Source organism: Pituophis catenifer, unplaced genomic scaffold (genome assembly GCF_029215685.1).
Source record: "Pituophis catenifer annectens isolate HBS135680 unplaced genomic scaffold, rPitCat1.0.hap2 SCAF_2, whole genome shotgun sequence".
Lineage (NCBI taxonomy): Eukaryota > Metazoa > Chordata > Lepidosauria > Squamata > Colubridae > Pituophis > Pituophis catenifer.
In genome coordinates, this window is record NW_027256882.1 from 244,031,894 (window position 1) to 244,052,326 (window position 20,433).

A 20,433-nucleotide genomic window follows, 5' to 3' on the forward strand; every position below is an offset into this window, starting at 1 on the left:
GTGATCTGGTGGGTTGGAAAGTAGTATATGGATGAACTATTGACTCAATCAGTATAATGAACCATGAATGTGCTCAGTGTGTGAATCTTTCATTGTGCTGTACTATGCAAATATTGACTTGTAAAATCTTTTCTGTCCATTTGTGAACAACAACAACAACAAAAAAAAACCCAAACAAAAATATTAGAAATAGGATAATGAGAAAAAGAAATGAAGATATACAGTATATAGAAAGAAAAACAGAAACAGAGTGAAAAAATCATTTTCTTTCAATGCTTTACACACAGAGTGGTGACATGTTAGAAATTCAGTGGCACACGACAAACTACTGTTAAAACTAAGCTCTTATGGCATTTCCGGATCACTGCACAAGTGGATAGCCACATTCCTGTCTAACAGGCAACAAGTAGTCAAAATACAGGTTTGGCACCTGGACAAAATCCAGGTGCCAAACCTGGAACCCTATCAAACCTGGGATCAGTTAATAGCGGTGTCCCTCAAGGCAGCATTTTAGGACCCACACTCTTTATATTTTACATAAATGACCTTTGCGATCATATTACAAGCAGCTGCGTCCTCTTTGCTTACGACGTAAAAGTATTTAACACCACTGACAATGCTGCTGCCCTACAAAGCAACTTGACTAATGTCAGAATGGTCGCGCAATTGGCAAATCTCAACTAACAATGCCCTATCCTACACATTGGCAACAAAAATCAGAACACCAAATACAAGCTGGGTGGATACGACCTTGAAGATGACCCTCACACTGTCAAGTACCTAGGAGTACTCATCTCAAATGATCTAAGCCCCAGAGCTCATTGTAATAGCATTGCCAAAAAGGCATTAAGAGTTGTTAACCTAATCTTGTTAAGCTTCTTCTCTGGTAACAAGATTAGGTTAACTAACCAGAGGTATTTCACGAAAAGAGTATTCCACTCCTCTGCTCACAATAGAATCCCTTACGCCACCAGGCTCGAAATTTTGGGCTTGGACAACTTGGAACTACGCTGCTTACAGTCTGACCTAAGCATAGTACACAAAATTGTCTGCTACAACATCCTACCTGTCAATGACTACTTCAGCTTCAACCTCAACAATACATGGACAAACAATAGATACAAACTCAAAGTAAACCGCTCCAAACTCGATTGCAGAAAAAACGACTTCAGCAACAGAGTGGTCAATGCCTCAAATACTCTACCTGTCTCCATTGTTACATCCTCTAACCCCCACAGCTTCAACCTTAAACTGTCTACCGTGGACCTCACCCCATTCCTAAGAGGTCTGTAAAGGGGGCATGTATAAGCACACCAACATCCCTACCATCCCTGTCCTACTGTCTTTATTTATTTGTACTTATCCCTTGTTCATGTACATGTTTATACTTATACCTGTTATCTAGTACATGATTGACAAACTTAATAAATAAATAAAATAAATAAATAAATTCTGTTTATATAAAGCATCACACAGAGCAAAGAAGGAGTATAGTCACCATGTGCTTTACTGCTCAACTATATCACTGTAACAGGAAAGTTTCCTCAGAACATAAAGAAACCATAGATTATAACCATGGATGCACACTAAACCCTGCCATTTACTGGCTGAATAATTCTGTAGTTGTTGCAATACAAAATACATTCTAACATGTATTTTAACACCTCAGAAGCAAGTTAGAGGAACCAGCATGAATTACACTTAGTAACTTTTCTATTAAGTAACTTGTAAGGTGACAATGGGTATGTTTGGTCTAGTGAAAAGAAGGACTATGGTTGACATTATAGCCATGTTCCAATATTTGAGGGGCTGCCACAAAGAAGAGAGTGTCAACCTATTTTCCAAAGCATCTGAAGGAAGGACAAGAAGCAATGGATAGAAACTAATCAAGGAGAGAACCAACTTAGACCGAAGGAGAAACTTCCTGACAGAACAATTTATCCGTGGAGCCACTTTCCTCCAGTAGTTGTGGGTGCTCCATCACTGGAGGTTTTTAAGAAGAGATTGGGCAACAATTTGCCTGAAATTCTTTAGGGCTTCCTGCTTCTGCAGGGGTTGAACTAGAAGACCTCCAAGGTCCCTTCTAATTCCGTTATTCTGATTGGCTGTCTTAATGAGTAGAGCTTCGAAAGGATGCTTCAGGATGCTTCTGAATGTATCCCTAAAATGTACATATTTTATTTCCATTTATATTACTATATCACTAGTGGCTCCCTCTGACATGTCTATTAAATGAAATAGAATTTTGTGTAGGCTGCTTTCCTAGATTCTGGCCATGCTGTTTATCCTGACTTCATCTTTTGCAAAAGACTAGATTTGATGCTTGTCCTCTTGTTGTATAGGAGCTATCAATTTTTCAGGGGTAACAGGTATGGTAGATGACACTAAGTAGGATAATATCTTAATATCATTGCTGCAGCAGTGTGTGAGTAGGACAGGTAAAACTCTAGGGCAAGGGTTGTTTGTTTGTCAGACCAAAATGTCTAATTGAACGTTTAGCAGCTTTCTAAGATCTACATTAAGCCTTTTAGAATGCTTTTCTCTGAGATCCTTTTAATCTCTGAAATGTCAGGGGAATCTTATACAGAATTAGATACTGTTTATGAGTTCCCACTGAACTTCCCACTGGCCTAGCCCTTTTGGAGAAGGCAGTTAAATCAGCAGAACCTTTCACTCTTAACACTTTTGTTCATCCACTAGGATGTACAAAATGGTGGTTTAGAGTATTGTCTGCCTAATATAGCTATGGTAACCTACAGAATCCCAATTGTCCTCAGTTTGAACAGCCCCTTCCCAGACTTTTCCAAGTATTGCAGGCAAGTTATCTAAACATGTGCATCTAAACTCAAGATGTCCAAACTCTAGTAAATTGAAATTATAGAATTATATGAGTTTATGTAGTAAATAAAAGAAATTATGCAGAGCATCCATCATAATCCAACAAATGTCAGAGAAATATCATTATTTTGGAAAGTAGATTTAACATTCTAAATGTTAAATAATTTTATTAAAATAATAATAAATAACTTTCCAAAATAATGATATTTCATTTATTTTTGAAGGTACCAGTATATTTTCTGAAGGGGACATAAAATTTAGGTTTCATGCCCTAAATTTAGGTTTTTTTGCTTTCTCTCCAACTTAATAAAGTGTCAGTCTTTCAAGTTTATTCCTAAATATTAAGTTCTTTTGTACCTCCTGTGTAATTGCATATGTATGCAACTATGTTCACAATAAAGAAAGATTAGTTGGAAGTCTTTGAAATTATTTCTGTGACCAGACTACATTTTTCTCAGCTGCCATTATCACAAAATGGCTCTGATTATATAAGTATAGAAGTCAGAAACTGAGCTATTATTAAATGATTGTCATTTAATAATAGCTAATAAACTGACAATCATTTAATAGTAGCTAATAAATTAGGTATTCTACCATGTTTTCTATGTCTGTCTGATAGAATAGTGTGACCTCTACTTTACTTACCACTCACATAATAATAGTGTATTTTGTCTTGGTTTTTGGTTTTGGGGCTTTTTTTGGGAACGGAGGGATGAGAAATGTAGTATTCCCCCTCTGAAAAAACAAAGTCACATACAAATGATTATATTGCTAGCAGTGTTACCTAATAATTTGTGGTTCTTTGGTTAATATCTCTCTTTCTGCATCATTCATAGCTAACTTCTGCTTATGTATTTCTAGACATGCATCTGTATAAAAATTGAAGTATATGAGGCCTACTTGCTGCAAGCTATAATAATGGGAGAAACATTTGTTCAATAGATGCCAAATTATACAGTATGTGGGTAAATATGAGAAAATAGCTGTAGAAATATTTAAAAAGAGACACTTTTTGGGTTATTTTTCTTGAAGATATTTCACTTCATATCCAAGAAGCTCCTTCAGTTCTTATTGAATGGTGGGGAATCAAAGGATTTATATTCTTTGCAATCATCTAGTTGTTATCACTTTGAAATAGGTTGTTAACACTCTAAGAAAGGCCACTTGGAGGTTTATCTCTACCCTCAGGATCATTGAATCAGAATGCAAATGGGTGTGGAACCTTCTTGGCACTGCCAAAAGGACTGTGTTCAGAGGTGGTATTCAGCCGGTTCGTACTGGTTCGGGCGAACTGGTAGTGGAGATCATGGATGGGCCCAGCCCGCCACCTGCTCCAGTGCTATGCTTTCCTATTTAGGCACATTTTCATGGCGGGGTTCATGGGCAGAGGCACGCGAGTGAGCAAAGCACATGCGTGGAAGGCTGGGCGCATGTGCAGAAACCATGCATGATGAATATTGGAAACCCACTGCTGACTGTGTTGTAGACAGGAGAGACGTGGTGTCATATCCTTTCCCCTCTATTGAGAGAGGGCTTTTTAACCGATGGTCTCTTTTAGTCCGATGATCCTCTCTGTCCAGAATCTGGTCTTTGCTGTCTTCAAAAGAATGACCATTGTCCTTCAGATGCAGATGTACTGCTGAATCTTGTCCTGATGGGTTTGTTCTCCTATGTTGTGCCATACGTTTGTGAAGTGGTTGTTTTGTTTATCCAGTGTACAGATCTGCACATACCTCACTGCATTATACTACATATATCACAGTACAGTACACTGCTCAGTTTGTGTCTGGATGTTTTATCCTTGGGATGGACAAGCTTCTGTGTTAATATATTCTTGGTTTTAAAATGTGCATGTATGTTGTGTTGATTGAAAATCCACCTGAGCTTTTCAGATATTCCTGAAACGTATGGAATGACAATGTTGCTTCATTTGTTGTTCTCTTCTTTGTTTGTTATGGAGGCAGTCCTGCTGGGTCTTTGTTAGCCATTTGTATTTTGTTTCAGGTGACTGTGAGATACAGAAAAACTCCCAAGTGTCTTCAATGACTTTCAGAAAGCTAATGACCAGATGATTGCAAAGAATATAAATCCTTCTATTCCCCACCATTTAGTCAGAAATGAAGAAGCTTCTTGGATGAGAAGTGAAAGTCTTCAAGGAAAAAAAACCAAACAAATAATGTTCAGTTGCCTTTTGAAAAGCACCTTTGGGACAACCACGACCTGGATGACTGAGAATCTCCACAGACATTTAAAAAGAGATAGTTGTCACTCAAATTAAAAACTACTAGGAGATATGAGAAAAATGTGAATCTGGGATTGATCAGGTTTTTTTTTTTTATTGCAAAAGTTTTACAATTACATTTTCACCCCTTCCCCCCCCCCAAACTTCCCAACCTCCCTAACCCTCCCTAACCCTACCCTCCCCCCAGACTTCCCTATAATATACTCATACTCATAAAGAACCCTAATATAACACTTATATATAAACTTGAACCCCTCCCTCCCCTGTATAATTTTTCTCTTTATCTCATTACTTTAAAAAATTTCTAGTACATTATTTTCAAATAAAAGCTATTTGGTACTTTCTAGTTTGATATTTGTTTTGAACATATTCTATCCACTTTTCCATTCCCACTCATAAGTCTCTTGTGAACAGTCTTTTAAATATGCTGAAATCTTCGCCATCTCTGCAAAACTGGCCATCTTCAAAGTCCATTCCTCAATAGTGGGCAAAGCTTCATTCTTCCAATATTTACCTATCAACAATCTTGCTGCTGTTATCATATACAATATCAATTTTGTTTCACCCAATGTAAAACCCTTAACTATACCCAATAAAAACAGTTGTGGAGAAAATTGAATTTTTTTCTTCAAAACGTTCTGCATGACCCACCAAATTTTTATCCAAAAAGCCTTAACTTTCCTACAGGTCCACCAAACATGATAATACGTAGCATCCAAACATTCACATCTCCAACATTTTGGCTGAACATTAGGGTACATACATGACAACTTTTTAGGATCTAAATGCCATCTATAAAACATTTTGTAGAAATTTTCCCTCAGGTTCTGCGACTGTGTAAATTTAACATTCTGAACCCAAATTTTTTCCCATGTTTCCAGCATCACTGGTTCTTCAAAATTCTGTGCCCACTTAATCATACAGTCTTTAACTAATTCAGTTTCTGAATCTCTTTCTAGCAAAACATTATAAAGCCTTTTGATATGCATTGGACCTTTCTCTCTTATATGTCTAACCAATTCTTCCTCATGCAACATAATACCAGTTTTTTGGTCCTCTTTCCATCTCAATTGTAATTGATTATATTGTAACCAAGTTAAATTAATCCCTTCATCCAACAGTGTCTGCAATGTCTTCAGCTGCCATCTGCCCGCATCTGTAAAAAGAACCTCTTTATATAAAAACCCCCCGAGTGACATTATATTTGTATTCCACAAAGTATGACCAAGGTCCAGCCATAGCGGTATTTTATAATCCCATTTGAGTCGGTGCTTCTTCCAAACTCTCATCAAAGAATCTCTAAGTATATGACTTTTAAATACTTTATCTACTTTGTCGTCGTAGAATAAGTAAGCATGCCATCCAAATTCAAGATCAAAACTTTCTGCATTCAATATTCCAGTCTTTTTCCTTTCAAACCAATCACTTGTTAAAGTTAAAGCTGCTGCATCATAATATAGCTGTAGGTTTGGAAGTTTAAGACCTCCTCTTTCTGGAACATCTTGCATAATTTTCAATTTCACTCTCGGCTTCTTCTCGTTCCAGACAAACTTATTCACTCCAGATTGCCAAACTTTCAATTGTTTATCACTTTTAAGCACCGGAATCATTTGAAACAAAAAAAGAAATCTTGGCAAAATGTTCATCTTAACTGCTGCTATTCTTCCAAGTAGAGACAGCTGCAGTTTTTTCCAAGTCTCCATATCTTTCTGCACCTCTCGCCACAACACCTCATAGTTATTTTGAAACAATTTCATGTTTGATTCTGCAACCTGAACTCCTAGATATTTTACCTTAGGTACAGTCTCAAAACCTGCCCTCCTTTCAAGCTCATGTTTACGATCTTGTGTCATGTTTTTAACTATCATTTTAGTCTTTTTGGATTCAGTCTAAAACCTGAAACTTTACCATAGTCTTGTATAATGTCCTTCATCAGGATTATTGATTCCATTGGTTGTGATAGGGTAACAACCAGATCATCTGCAAATGCCTTTATTCTGTAATCCTCTTGCCTAATCTTTATTCCTTTCAAGATATTAGAGTCCCTTATTGTATTTAACAAGACTTCTAGTGTTAAAATAAATAAAAGTGGGGACAACGGACATCCCTGTCTTGTTCCTTTTTCAATTTTAAACTCTGTTGTCAAGCTTCCATTAATAATGATCTGTGCCTTTTGCTCTTGATAAATTGCTGAAATTGCCTGTATAAATTGATCCCCAAAGCCCATCTTTTTAAAAGTCTTTAGTAGAAAATTCCAATCCACTCTATCAAAGGCCTTCTCCGCATCCAAAAAGACCAGCACTGCAGGAATCTGTTTATTCTTCTCAAGATATTCCAATAAATCTATTACTTGCCTTACATTGTCCTTCATGTATCTGCCCTCGATGAATCCCGCTTAATCCTCATGAATCACCTTTTGGATTACTGGCATCAACCTGTTGGCTAATACTTTCGCATAGATTTTATAATCTGTATTCAAAAGAGATATTGGTCTATAATTTTCTGGTTTTTTAGGACCGACTTGTTCTTTTGGTATCAAGGATATGTAAGCTGTTGTCCATGATGGGGGTATTTTACCCCCTTGTTGAATATTGCAAAATAAATCTCTAAGTTGTTCCACCATTTCAGCTTGCAAAGTTTTGTAGTACACTGCGGTCAAACCATCGGTACCCGGAGCTTTGGCTGTTTTTAACTGTTTAATTGCTATTATTATCTCCTCCTCTGTTATAGGATAATTCATTCTTTCCTTTTGTTGATCGGTAATTTTTGTAACTCTTTTATCGTTTAAATATTTTTCTATAAGTCCATTCTGCACCTCCTCTTTGGCATATAGTTTGGTATAATAGTCCACAAAAGCTTCTTTAATTAATTTTTGTTGAAAAATTTCTTTCCCTCCAATATCAATACAATCTATAGTCCGTATACTTTGTTTTTTCCTCAATGTGTAAGCCAACCATCTGCCCGGTTTATTAGCGTTGCAAAATGTATTATGCTTCGCATATTGTAAGTTTGTTGCAACTTGTTCCGCCATAAGCATTTGAAATTGGTCTTTCAAAAGTTTTATAGCACTGCTTATTCTTTCATCTGTTGGATTTTTAATAAGTAACTGTTCTTTATTCTTTATTTCTATTTCCAATTCAGATCTTTTCTTTTGTCGAAACAGTCTATGTTTAGAGTTCATGTGGATAAGTACCCCTCTCATATAAGCTTTACTTGCGTCCCAGACAATTTCAATTGGGGTACCTTTATTCGAATTTATTTCAAAAAATTCTTTCAAATGCTTTTTAAGTTCTATTGTATTTTTTTCATATCTAAACAAGTTCTCATTTAATCTCCAAGAACGTCTCTCAACCTTATCCATCTCAATTTCTATCCATACTGGGCTATGATCAGTCAAAGTTCTTGGAAAAATCTTTGTTCTTTTTGTCTTGACAAGTAAATCATCTGACAACAAGATAAAATCAATCCTAGAAAAGGATCTGTGTCTATCAGAAAAGAAAGTGTAGTCCAGTTCTTTTGGATTATGTATTCTCCAAACATCTTTTAGTTCCATATCTTCTTTCATATCAAAAAAAAGTCTGTGGTAGTCTGATTCTAGCCTTTGCCAGACTCTTTTTATCTAATTTAGAATCAATTACTCCATTCCAGTCTCCCATAATTAAAATAGATCTGTAATCCCATTGCAGTATTTTAGTATGTAACATCTTATAAAAATAGTCCTGTTGTTGATTGGGAGCATAAATTCCAATCAAAAGAATTTGGCCATTTGCTGTAAGCAATTCAATTGCTACAAACCTTCCATCTTCATCTGCTTCTATAACTTTAGCTGTTAACTTTTTATTTACATAAATAACCACACCATTCTTTTTTTGCGAAGTTGAAGATATAAAATGTGTTCCTAGTTTGGAGTTTATCAGATATTTTTGATCTTGAGATGTGATATGCGTTTCTTGTAAACAAATTATATCATTATTAAATTGTTTCAAATATGTAAATAATTTCTTCCTTTTCTGTGCTGAATTCAGCCCATTAACATTCCAAGATAAACACTTAAAGGTCATCAGCCTCTTTCTGGAGCACAGAGCAAAATACTTGAAGGTCATCCGAAAGCTTCGATCTCGCTCCTCCCATAGCTCCAATCTCTTGTGCAGTACTCTTAACTGCCTCCTTGTCTTGTCTTTCCTGTTGTTGTTGTTTCTTTTGTTTAAGTAACTTAGATTGAGCTCTAGTTATACGTTGATCCTTAATTTCAATCATCCGAACCGAGTCCAGAATTGGAGAAGATTCCAGCAAGGGCTCGTCCAGAAAACCTCCTTCTGCACCTTGCACTTCTTTTAATTCCTGCTTGGATTGTTCTTGCAATTCTCGTTGAGGTTGCTTCTCTTCACTCTCTTTAATCTCCAAAACTGTAGATGTACGTGGAGATGGTGTTCTTTCCTTAAAAATAGTAGTATAAAAATGTTGTGCCTTCTCCACGGTATTCAAACGGCATCTTTCTCCCTTATATCTGAAAATTATCCCAGCTGGTGCGTCCCACCGGAAGGGTATCTGTAAATTTTGCAATTCCTTGACAAGAAAGCCAAATTCTTTTCTAGCTTTCAACATTTTAGGAGGCAATTCTTTGTAAATTCCAATTCGTGAGCCCCCCACTTGTACAGAAGTATAAAAGGATTTTTGCAGGATATCATTTCTTATTTCTCTATCTGTAAAATATATGACCACATCTCTAGGTAATTGTCTTTGTCTGGCCACCCACGAGTTCACTCTGTAAATTTTGTCTATTTTATGAAAAACCACATCAGGATTAACTTGTAGAATCTTGGCCAAGGCCTCTGAACAAACTTGTCTCAAATCCTGTCTTTCCTCCTCTCGAATTCCCCGAAGCCGTATAGCAAACTCCATTGCCCTGAATTGTATCATAACAATCTCGTCTTCAACTCTCTGCATTTTATTATCAACATCAGCAATTTTATAATCATTGTCTTTCATCTTAACATTAACTTCTGATTTAAGTTCTTCAACTTTAAAATCAACTTTCCCAATAAATTCTGCCAGGCCAGATGCCACTTCTGATATTTTTTTGGTCACCTTATTTTGATTCTGTTTCACCATATCTTTGACTTCATTAATTTCCTGCATAAATTCCTGGTGTGATTTTTGAAGTTTATCATCTATCCCCTGATGTGATTTTTGAAGTTTATCATCTATCTCCTGTTGAGATTTTTGAAATTTATCATCCAAAGTTTTAGAAATAAATTCTTTTAAATCTCCCACATCAAATTCTTTTTTCTGAGTCTGTAACTGTTGAGCAGGGGGAAGTTGCGTTTCATGTTTATGTGTGGGGGATCCCCCCCCTGTTGCCTTCCCTTCCTGCTTCTTTGAAGCCATCCTGCCACGTGATCTAGTTTTTCTAAAGAGGGAAGTTCCTTTTCCTTTCCCTCCTGCACAAAGACTTCTAAAAAAGTCCCCCAGATTTAATCAAATAAAGGTTGAAGTAAAGCAAAGTCAAATATTGAAAGGGAGAAATTTTCCAATTGTTTCTCTTATAACAAGCAAAGCAACTTCGTGGCAACTTGGAAACTTTGTAACAAAGCGAAATAACTTCACCAATCCACACTCGCTGGCTCGTTATCTCTGAGGCTAAGCGCCATGTTTTTTCAAAGCACTTTCACTCATTCACGTTTTCTCAAATTGAAAAGTCAACAAAGTGCTAATACTTGCGTTTCCAAGATTCAAGATTCAGGTAGTTTCGCTGTTGATTAAAGCTGGTTCTTTCGCTTTAAGTTTCCTGCAGCCGGCTTGTTCTGCAAAGGCAGAGTCGTCCCACGTCGCCCGGAGTTTCAGCAGGTTGGAAGGGAGCCACGCCTGTTCTCTCCCCAGAAACTTCCCTGGGGGGTTACAGGGGCTCGACCTGTGCCCTGCGATCTCTCCTTCTTCAATCCTGTGGATTCAGAAGTTTTCGAGCCGCTTCTTCGTCTCGAAGTGGCTCTACAGGCGGCGGGGCTGGCGGAGCTTCAAAAGGCACCGCCGTCGCCGAAGAGAAGGAAACCGGAAGTCGGGATTGATCAGGTTTTATTAGACATGTAAAGGTGAATGGAAATTCAAATATTTTAAGGTCACCAAACTGAGATACCATTCACAATGAGTTTTTGCCTCAATCCTTTTTGTAGTAAAAATCTGTCCCTCTCCCTCTCTCCCTTTCCCTCTCCCACCCCCTCTCTCTCCCTCCCTCTCTGTATATACACACCACCTACCTGGTGGTAACTTCCTATATAAGTATTGACCAATACTGGTGCCTGCTTGCTTCAGCTAGGCAGCTTGGGTGACTCTGTTGGGAATATAGACTCTTGGCATAAATTCCGGATATTCTTTGTTCATCCATCTGAGAACAGCCCCCACCCTCATTCAGCCAGAGTGTGACAGCATGACAGGCCAGGGTGGGGAAATGTAATAAAGCATAGAATATCTTTTGGTGTGAAGCTATACTATGCATTATTTCAACCAATGTTCTTCTTTAAATAAACACTGTCTTCTTATAAAGCTAATTTTGTATTCCTATAATGCATTTGGATATTCTCAATCAATGTGTCTGAAGTAATTCACAGCTCTCAGTAATAGGCACGAAGCTAGCAGAGCCACAGCAATGGCTGTGACATTCAGTTTTCAGCACACAGTGTTCATTCTGCTTGCGGTCTCCATGTCGGAAAGGAAGGGGATCATAAAGCCTAAAATTTCTCTCATTATTGAAATTAATGTTCATTTCTTGCATGCGCCAAATATAGCATTCAAACATGCATGGTGCACGAGCAACAAAATGGAAAATTAATGATATCTTTTCTAAAGCATGAATCCCAATTAGGGTGGTTAAAACATATATTAAAAAAGCAAAAATGTGTGCCTTCGTAGATTTATTTTCATGGTGGGAAGGAAAGGCTATCTGAGATATTAACACAAGCCTCACTTGCCAGTAGACACTTTTTTTGTTTTAATTCATTCTTCCAATTTCATATTTTAAATACAGAAGAAATCTAGCAGGAACAAATTGACACTTGAGCATGAGGTGTTGAAAAGGATGGAAAAAGGAATAGCAAAATGAGTAGCATTAAAATAGAAAAGTAACAAATCACTTATAATTCTTGAAAGGCGAAAAGATAAAAGATTGCAATGTGCGAATGCATTTGCTTAAGAAGAAATCCCATGAACATCTATTTATTCATTTGTCTATCTATATACTACAAACACTCTCATTATCATGACCTTTAACTGGATGAAAAGGGGAAAAAACTTTGAACCAAGTGGGTTAATTTACAGCAGGAGTGTCAAACTCGATTTCATTGAGGGCCGCATCAGGGTTGTGTTCGAATTTGAGGGGCCAGGGTGGGCGTGGCCAGCTCAATGTCACTTGTGTTGTGGGTGTCTGTGATGGCCCGAGTGCTCTGCAAGCAAAAACAAGCTCCCGAGCTCCGTTTTCAGCTGCGATGGCTTCCTGCAAACCTATGCCAGCGAAAACAGACTATGGCGGGCTGAATGCAGCCTTCCTGAGCTCCGCTCTCGCTGGCAGAGGCACCACGGGCCAGTTCTTCACTGTTTCCAGGGTGGCCCCACAGACCAGATCCGGCCCCCGGGACCTTGAGTTTGACACCCCTGATTTTCAGAATGTATCTAAAATACGAGACCCATGGCTCCTGAGGGAATGAAATTTGGAATTCTCGTGGTTGCTTCAGATGGACTGTTGGTTTGCTGCTGTGGTCATGTGATCTTCATTTTCAATGTTCTGTGACAATTTTCCAGCTAGTCTTGAAATCCCTTATTCTCTCCCCCACCCAGCAACATTTACTTACCTGCCTACGGGGAAGAGAAGGAATGGGGAGGGAGGGAAGAAGGGAGGGAGGAAGGAAGGAAGGAAGATTTCTGTGGCTCCTTGCCAGCTTCTCACAAAGAAACTCATTGGGGAAGCCAGCAGAAACTTGAAAGTTGCTCCTGCTCCATCTGCTTTTTTTTGCCCAACAGCAATAATTCTGTTTCTCTATTTAGGTAAGGAAATATCTCTGAAACAAAGGGGCATGGGTTGTCTAGTTTATTGAGAAAATGTTTATTCTTCCTTTTCTTCTATGTGACTTACAACATGTGAGATAAAACATGAATAACATCCGTTCCAGTCGGGCTTCAGACCTGGGTACAGCACGGAAACGGCATTGGTCGCGTTGGTTGATGATCTCTGGAGGGCTCGGGACAGGGGTTGTTCCTCTGTCCTGGTCCTGTTAGACCTCTCAGCGGCTTTTGATACCATCGACCATGGTATCATGCTGCACCGGCTGGAAGGGTTGGGGGTGGGAGGCACCGTTTTACGGTGGTTCTCCTCCTTTCTCTCTGACCGGTAGCAGTCTGTGTTGACAGGGGGGCAGAGATCGACCCCGAGGCCCTTATATGTGGCGTGCCGCAGGGATCAGTTCTCTCGCCCCTTCTGTTCAACATTTATGTAAAGCCGCTGGGCGAGATCATCCGTGGTTTCGGGGTGAAGTACCATCTGTACGCTGACGACACACAGCTGTACATCTCCACCCCGGATCACCCCAACGATGCCCTTGAAGTGATGTCCCAGTGCCTGGAGGCTGTACGGATCTGGATGGGGAGAAACGGGCTCAGGCTCAACCCATCCAAGACCGAGTGGCTGTGGTTTCCGACGTCCTGATATAGTCAGCTGGCGCCATCGCTGGCTATTGGGGACGAATCATTGGCCCCCACGGAAAGGGCTCGTAACTTGGGCGTCCTCCTGGACTCACGGCTGTCTTTAGAAGAGCACTTGATGGCCATGACCGGGAGGATTTTTCATCAGGTTCGCCTGATTCGCCAGTTACGTCCCTTTCTATATCGGGACTCGTTACGCACAGTCACTCATGCCCTCGTCACCTCTCGTCTGGACTATTGTAATGCTCTCTACATGGGGCTCCCCTTGAGGTGCACCCGGAGGCTCCAACTGGCGCAGAGTGCGGCCGCGCGGGTGGTTATGGGAGCAACATGGAGCTCCCATGTAACACCTCTCCTGCGCGAGCTGCACTGGCTCCCGGTGGTCTTCCGGGTGCGCTTCAAGGTTCTGGTTACCACCTTTAAAGCGCTCCATGGCTTAGGACCTGGTTATTTACGGGACCGCCTACTACCACCAACAGCCTCCCACCGACCAGTACGCTCCCACAGAGAGAGGCTCCTCCAGGTGCCGTCGGCCAAACAATGTCGGCTGTCGGCCCCTAGGGGGAGAGCCTTCTCTGTGGGGGCACCGACGATCTGGAATGAGCTCCCCCCAGAGATACGGAGGATTCCGGATCTGCGCACCTTCCGCCGCGAGTTGAAGACGCTTTTATTTCATCAAGCGGGCCTCGCCTAAATCTTCTCCCTTTTAAGCGTAAATTTTAAATTTTTAATGTATTTTAAAATTATGGGTATTTTAAATTATGGGTATTAATTCAGCCAAATTTATTTAATTCATTTTATTTGATTTTAAATTTTGTATATCTATGTGTTTTATTTCATGGCTGTACACCGCCCTGAGTCCTTCGGGAGTAGGGCGGCATAGAAATTCAATAAATAAATAAATAAATAAATAAATAAATAAATAAATAAATAAATAAATAAATAACATCCATTCATAAAACAAACAACTACAGGTTATCTTTGACTGATGACCACAATTGGGACTACAATTTTCATTGCTAAGCAAGATGGTTGTTAAGTGAGTTGCACCTAATTTTACAACATTTTGCCATGGTTTTTAAATGAATAATTGCAGTTTTTAAGTGAATCACCTGATTGTTAAGTAAATCTGACCTTCTCCATTGTCAGAAGCTGGCTGACAAACATGTGACCCTGGGACTCTGCAGCTGTTGTAAATACAAACACCTGAATTTTGATGGAGATGTTATGAAAATCATATATGCAAGGACTGGATGTAAGTCATTTTTTCTAGTGCTGCTGTAACTTAGAATCATTGGTAAATTTATGGTTGCAAGTTGAGGACTATCTGTAATAAAGATTGTTAAAAACTGAAAATAAAATTATAATTGCAAAGAGAGAGTAAATCTCTGAGTCCCAGTCATTTCTTTTAGGTGGGTGCTCAGAGCATCCTCTCTACATTAAATCTTGTGGGAATCTTTATTTGGGAAGATCCTATATGAAACAATAGTTCAGAGAGACCATAGTTATATAAAAATTATAGGAGGATCACTAACAGCTGGTGATCACTACCACCTGAATATAGTTGCTGATAGACTGGGTCAGAAGTCTATCAGCAGCTAGTGCAAGTTCCAGGAATGGGTATTCATGTGTAAATGGGGCAACATGGCAAATAGGACATTTCATGCTGTGCCCCCTGCCATACAGTAATCTAACTAAGAGATGTCAATTGCATGAGATACTGTCTTCATTGCCTTCTGTTCCTCAAAAAGGATTCAACTGGTGGACATCTTGAAACTGACCCAAGACTCTCCTGACTTCAGCATTTAGTTGTTGTTACAGTAGGATTTATGAATTCAGGGAAAATCTAGATCTGTATACAACTTTCTTCAGAGAAATGCTACTCTATCAAGAATTACAGATGGAACATCCATGACACCATAAGACTTCTGAACTCACAACAGCTTCATCTTGCTAGGATTCAAACACAGCCTATTTTACACATTCTGTCCCTCACAGTTTCCAGTAATCAGGATGTTCACCTAGTCAGATTAGAGCTGGGATATAAAGATATAAACCATCAGGCAAACTTTGCAGCCAATTCAAAAGGTCAATCTAAATAAGACTGCTGTCCACATTCTACCCATGCTATCAGGAAGTATTGATGCCTCACTGTCCTTACTGCCATAGTGTAGCCCAAAATGTGGGCTAAAACTCCCCTCCGGTAATTATTGTTCCTTGTCTTTCATTAATTTAAGTTGACACAACTCCCTTTATGTTTTATTTTCTGAAGAAGGAAGTGGGTTCAACATCCAGAGAGAGGCTGTAACCCTATCAGGTGTCCTGGTAACCTCAGAATTCCAGAGATCCAAATGCTTGATAAACACGGCCATTAGATTTCAGGAAAACTCTCAAAACCTTGTTAGAGACCTTGAGGATACATAAAATGCCTGGACAGTTTAATAGGTCTCTCACTTTTATGAGATTAGTGGTGAACTAAATTTACAAGGAGATCAGATGGTGATAATATAATTTATTTGTAGGTAAAACTGTTTGGGATTTTAGTGTACATCTTATAGATTTCCAGTTTGTCCTGTCTCTGGTTACTCTAATCAAACTTCTCTGTTCAATTGTTTTGATTAAACGTATAATTAACGTATAGGGAGGAAAAGTTAGCATACATAAAATTGATCTAATTTCTTCTTTCCTCCTTTTTCTGATTAGTCTTTTTATATATAGGAAGATTTTTACAGTGGGCATCATTCTGTAGCCAAAGTTGACTCATATTAACTAGTTGAACCATGTGGAACTAGTCCATCTATGCAGTTGAATAGTGCTAAGCTTGGATAGGCTATGATTCATGCTGGAGATATGGTTTGGGGGTAAGTGTAGTTGTTTATACTCTCATAACACTTTCAATCATAAATCATGGTTAGGGTAGGTATGTATTTGTATACACACAGATACAGATACAGATACAGACACACACACACCCACACACACACACACACACACACACACACACACACACAGAGAGAGAGAGAGAGAGAGAGAGAGAGAGAGAGAGAGAGACAGAGAGAGAGAGACAGAGAGAGAGACAGAGACAGAGACATACATACTTATATACATCCCATAGTGTATGTGTGTGGTGTATACACTATAATTAGATTCATATAATATCAAGAAAACCATATCCATTTTACCAAACCATGATTCATCTAACTAAGTTTGTGGAAGTCACAATTGCTTAGTTTCAGATAATAATATTTATAAACATGATTGACAAATCATAATGGCTGATTTCAAATGTGATAAATTAAAACCAACTGAACCATATTGTGGCTTGATGTGCTATGTGAAATTTATTATTATGACTTTGTGTGATGCCATTTTTTCTTATTTTCTCTAAGTCAGCAGGCACTACTTGCCAATTATATTTGATAGATTTACAGAATTATAGAATTAACTTGAAGTGACACTTCAATTTATTATGCTGAAAATTGCTGTAAAATGATACAGATGATTTTTCAAAAGTTGTCTTATCAGAAAGTAATTCCAAAAACAGTAAAATGAGACATAATCCATCCTTTCCATTATTTTTAAAGCCATAATACACTCTATGGTTTGAAAACACAGAGGCAAAACACCAAAAATATTTAATTCTCTTTTCTCTAGTTCTTGGTTTAAAGTAATGTTAATTAAATAAAAGGATTCTCTGATTTGATGCTGATTGCCTTTGAAAAGGGAATCTATTTCTTTGAAGAGCCAAAAGGCTGTAGCTCTTTCTCCTTTTCTTGTTTAGCTTAATTTAATCGGGAAAAAAAGTATATGTTACTATAACTACATACTAAGACAAACATGAGGCTTCATAGCTTTAAATATCTCATTAATTTTCTATATACTTCAAGCCTACAATATTTAAAACAGAGATATGCAGATTCTACTCCACGCTCAAACCTCATTCCAATTTTCTTGCTATTCACATCAAAGCAGTCCTGAAAGGAAGACACCAGAGAATTACATTCTTGTGTTGAAAAATTAATACATTGTTGACACTGCCCCATTTTTCTGACTTATGAATTTTTCAAGCTTTTCTACTTTCAAGACAAATCCACGCTTTAATTTGTTTGGATTATTGTCCCTTGAAAGATTAAAGAGGAAAATCTATTGCTTCTGTGGAAGATTGATATGGCACAAAATAAAAGGAGGATACTTTCAAGAAAATTTTTACAATGCCAACATCTAAACTAGTTTAGTTCCAAATGGTTGCTTTAACAGGAAAGCAAGCATGAGTTTGATGGAATTAAAATCTCATTTGCATTATGATAGTTAACAAAGTTAGATCTCTTCACCATTTGAGTAATTCTGAGCAGATGATGCAACAGCCAATCCAGTGCATTTGCATTATTTCTTTTAGCTAGTTTTCTGCTTTGACTTCCAGGAAAGCTTTGTTGTTATTGTTGTTTCTTTTTTTTTTTTTGCACTCTGGCACAGTGAATGTTTCTTTGTAGATAAATGGAAAAGTTTTTTCTTACAGTTCAATAGTGGGAGCAGGTGGTAGTTTTATATCTTGCCAATATAAAATTATTTTAAAATAGCAATGCTTGGACTGATCCATTCGTACATTAAAGATTGGCTGGCTTGCAACAAATATTTTGGAATATAGTCAACAATGGTTTTTTTTTTTTTTTGGATTCACCAATTTCTTCCAATGGTAGTCCCTTGAACTGCTTGCAAATTACATTTAAAATTAGAAAGGAGGTAAATTGTATCAGTAGATACTATTGTGCACCACTGGCTAAATGTGAGCTTGAAATATCTGTGTTATTCCAAATACACTGGGAATTGTGTGATCCACAACTGACCATTTGTAATAATAGTAATAGCAAAATATCTGTGAAGACAAAAAGACATTGGTGGAAATCTACCATGTTCACTGCCCACCAACTATATGAACTGGAAAAATGTCTTCCAGGTTTCATTATTATTATATATGTAGTTCACAGGAGTTAGTTGTGAAAGTCTACCTGTTTGAAATAGATTTCAGGTCTGGTTATTCACTTGGAAAACTAAATAGCTGGAGCAGCAGGAGATGATGTCCACAAAGTTCTAGGATTTCTCCATTCTTTCCTTTTATCTATCCTCATAGTCCTATCTAAATCATTGGCAGAAATTTGCCCTTGGAGATCATCCTACTCATGTCCCCTTAGGCTTTGCTCAGCCTTGTGTTTTTCTTGTGTCTATTTGGCAGCTGTCTTAAACTGAAAGTATCTCTTTCCAAAGTTGATTCTTACAGTGTCTTTTTAGTAAGATTTATTGACAATTGATGGGGCTACAAGAATTCCAGCAGCTAAACTAATAGATCCCAATGTACACTAGTATAGAGCCTTTCTTTTCCTCATCATCAGCCTTCCTTTGATCCAGCAAGAATGAATCCTGTTGTTAGTGGAAAATAGTTCATTTTATTTTCAATAATCCCTTTTCTTGCTTTTTTGTTTCAGCTGCTAAATATTTGCAAAACTCGTTTTTTTATTTTTTATTTATTGTTTTATCACTAAAAGTAAAATAGAAAACAGAAAAACAAACAAAACAAAACAAAAAAAAGCATACATTCAACACTAGCAACAGCAAAAAAAGAAAAAAAAATAGTGTACAAAAAACAAGGAAAAAGTGATCAATAAATTTAACATTTAATATGTAGGATCCAGCCTGATTGGGTGCTGAAAAAAAAAGAAAAGAAAAATTGAAATACTTCATGCTCCCCACAATTCCTTTCTCCCCCCAACCTGCCACTCCTGCCACTTTATTACCTTGTGAAGATCTAGCAAGCAGTCTCCACTCCAGCCTCTCAGCTGCGTGAGACCCTATGCAGTTCTGTTCGGGCCTCTGCAGGCCTCACCTGGCAGGTTGCCGGCTGAAATGGAGCTTCTGAGGGCAAATCTAGCCCTCCGACGCTCCGTTTGGCCCTTTGTGGGCCTCCCCAGGCCCATTACAGACTGAAATGGAGCTTCCGAGGGGAAGCTCTGTTAATCATCTGTTACTGAATTTAGCAGATAGAAAATCCACAAACCGTTTCCAATCTCTGATAAAGCTGTCTAGTCCATTATCTCTAATCAACTCAATTAATTTCACCATCTCTGGTAATTCAGTCAATTTCAACACCCATCCACCCCGCTACCTGGATTAACAACTCTTAGTCCTCCCCTTCTTGGAACTCTCCATTCTTTGAAATTTTATAACTTTTTTTACATTTTTTAAAAAATTACTCTTAAATTATTCAATTTCTATTGTTTTATTGTATTGTTTAAATTGTACACTGCCCAGAGCCCCTCTGCCGGGAAGATGGACATTTAAAAAGTTTGGTAAGTAAGTACCGTAAGTAAGTAAGTAAGTAAGTAAGTAAGTAAGTAAGTAAGTAAGTAAGTAGGTAAACATTAGCTTTACAAATTATGGGCTACTGCCAGACAGCTTTGCTCTACTTCTTCCATAAGGATGATTCCCAGATGTTGATTTTTCTCTGTCTCTTAAAACTTCTGATTTCTTGTCATCCATTTGCATTTTCCTATACTTCAGTGATTTCAGAAACTAAAGTCTTGATGCATTCGTATTGCAAGTGGGACATTTTTTTTCCCAACTGGAAGGACTGCATGCAAACACCCTAACTGCCAACTCCTAGCTAATTCTTT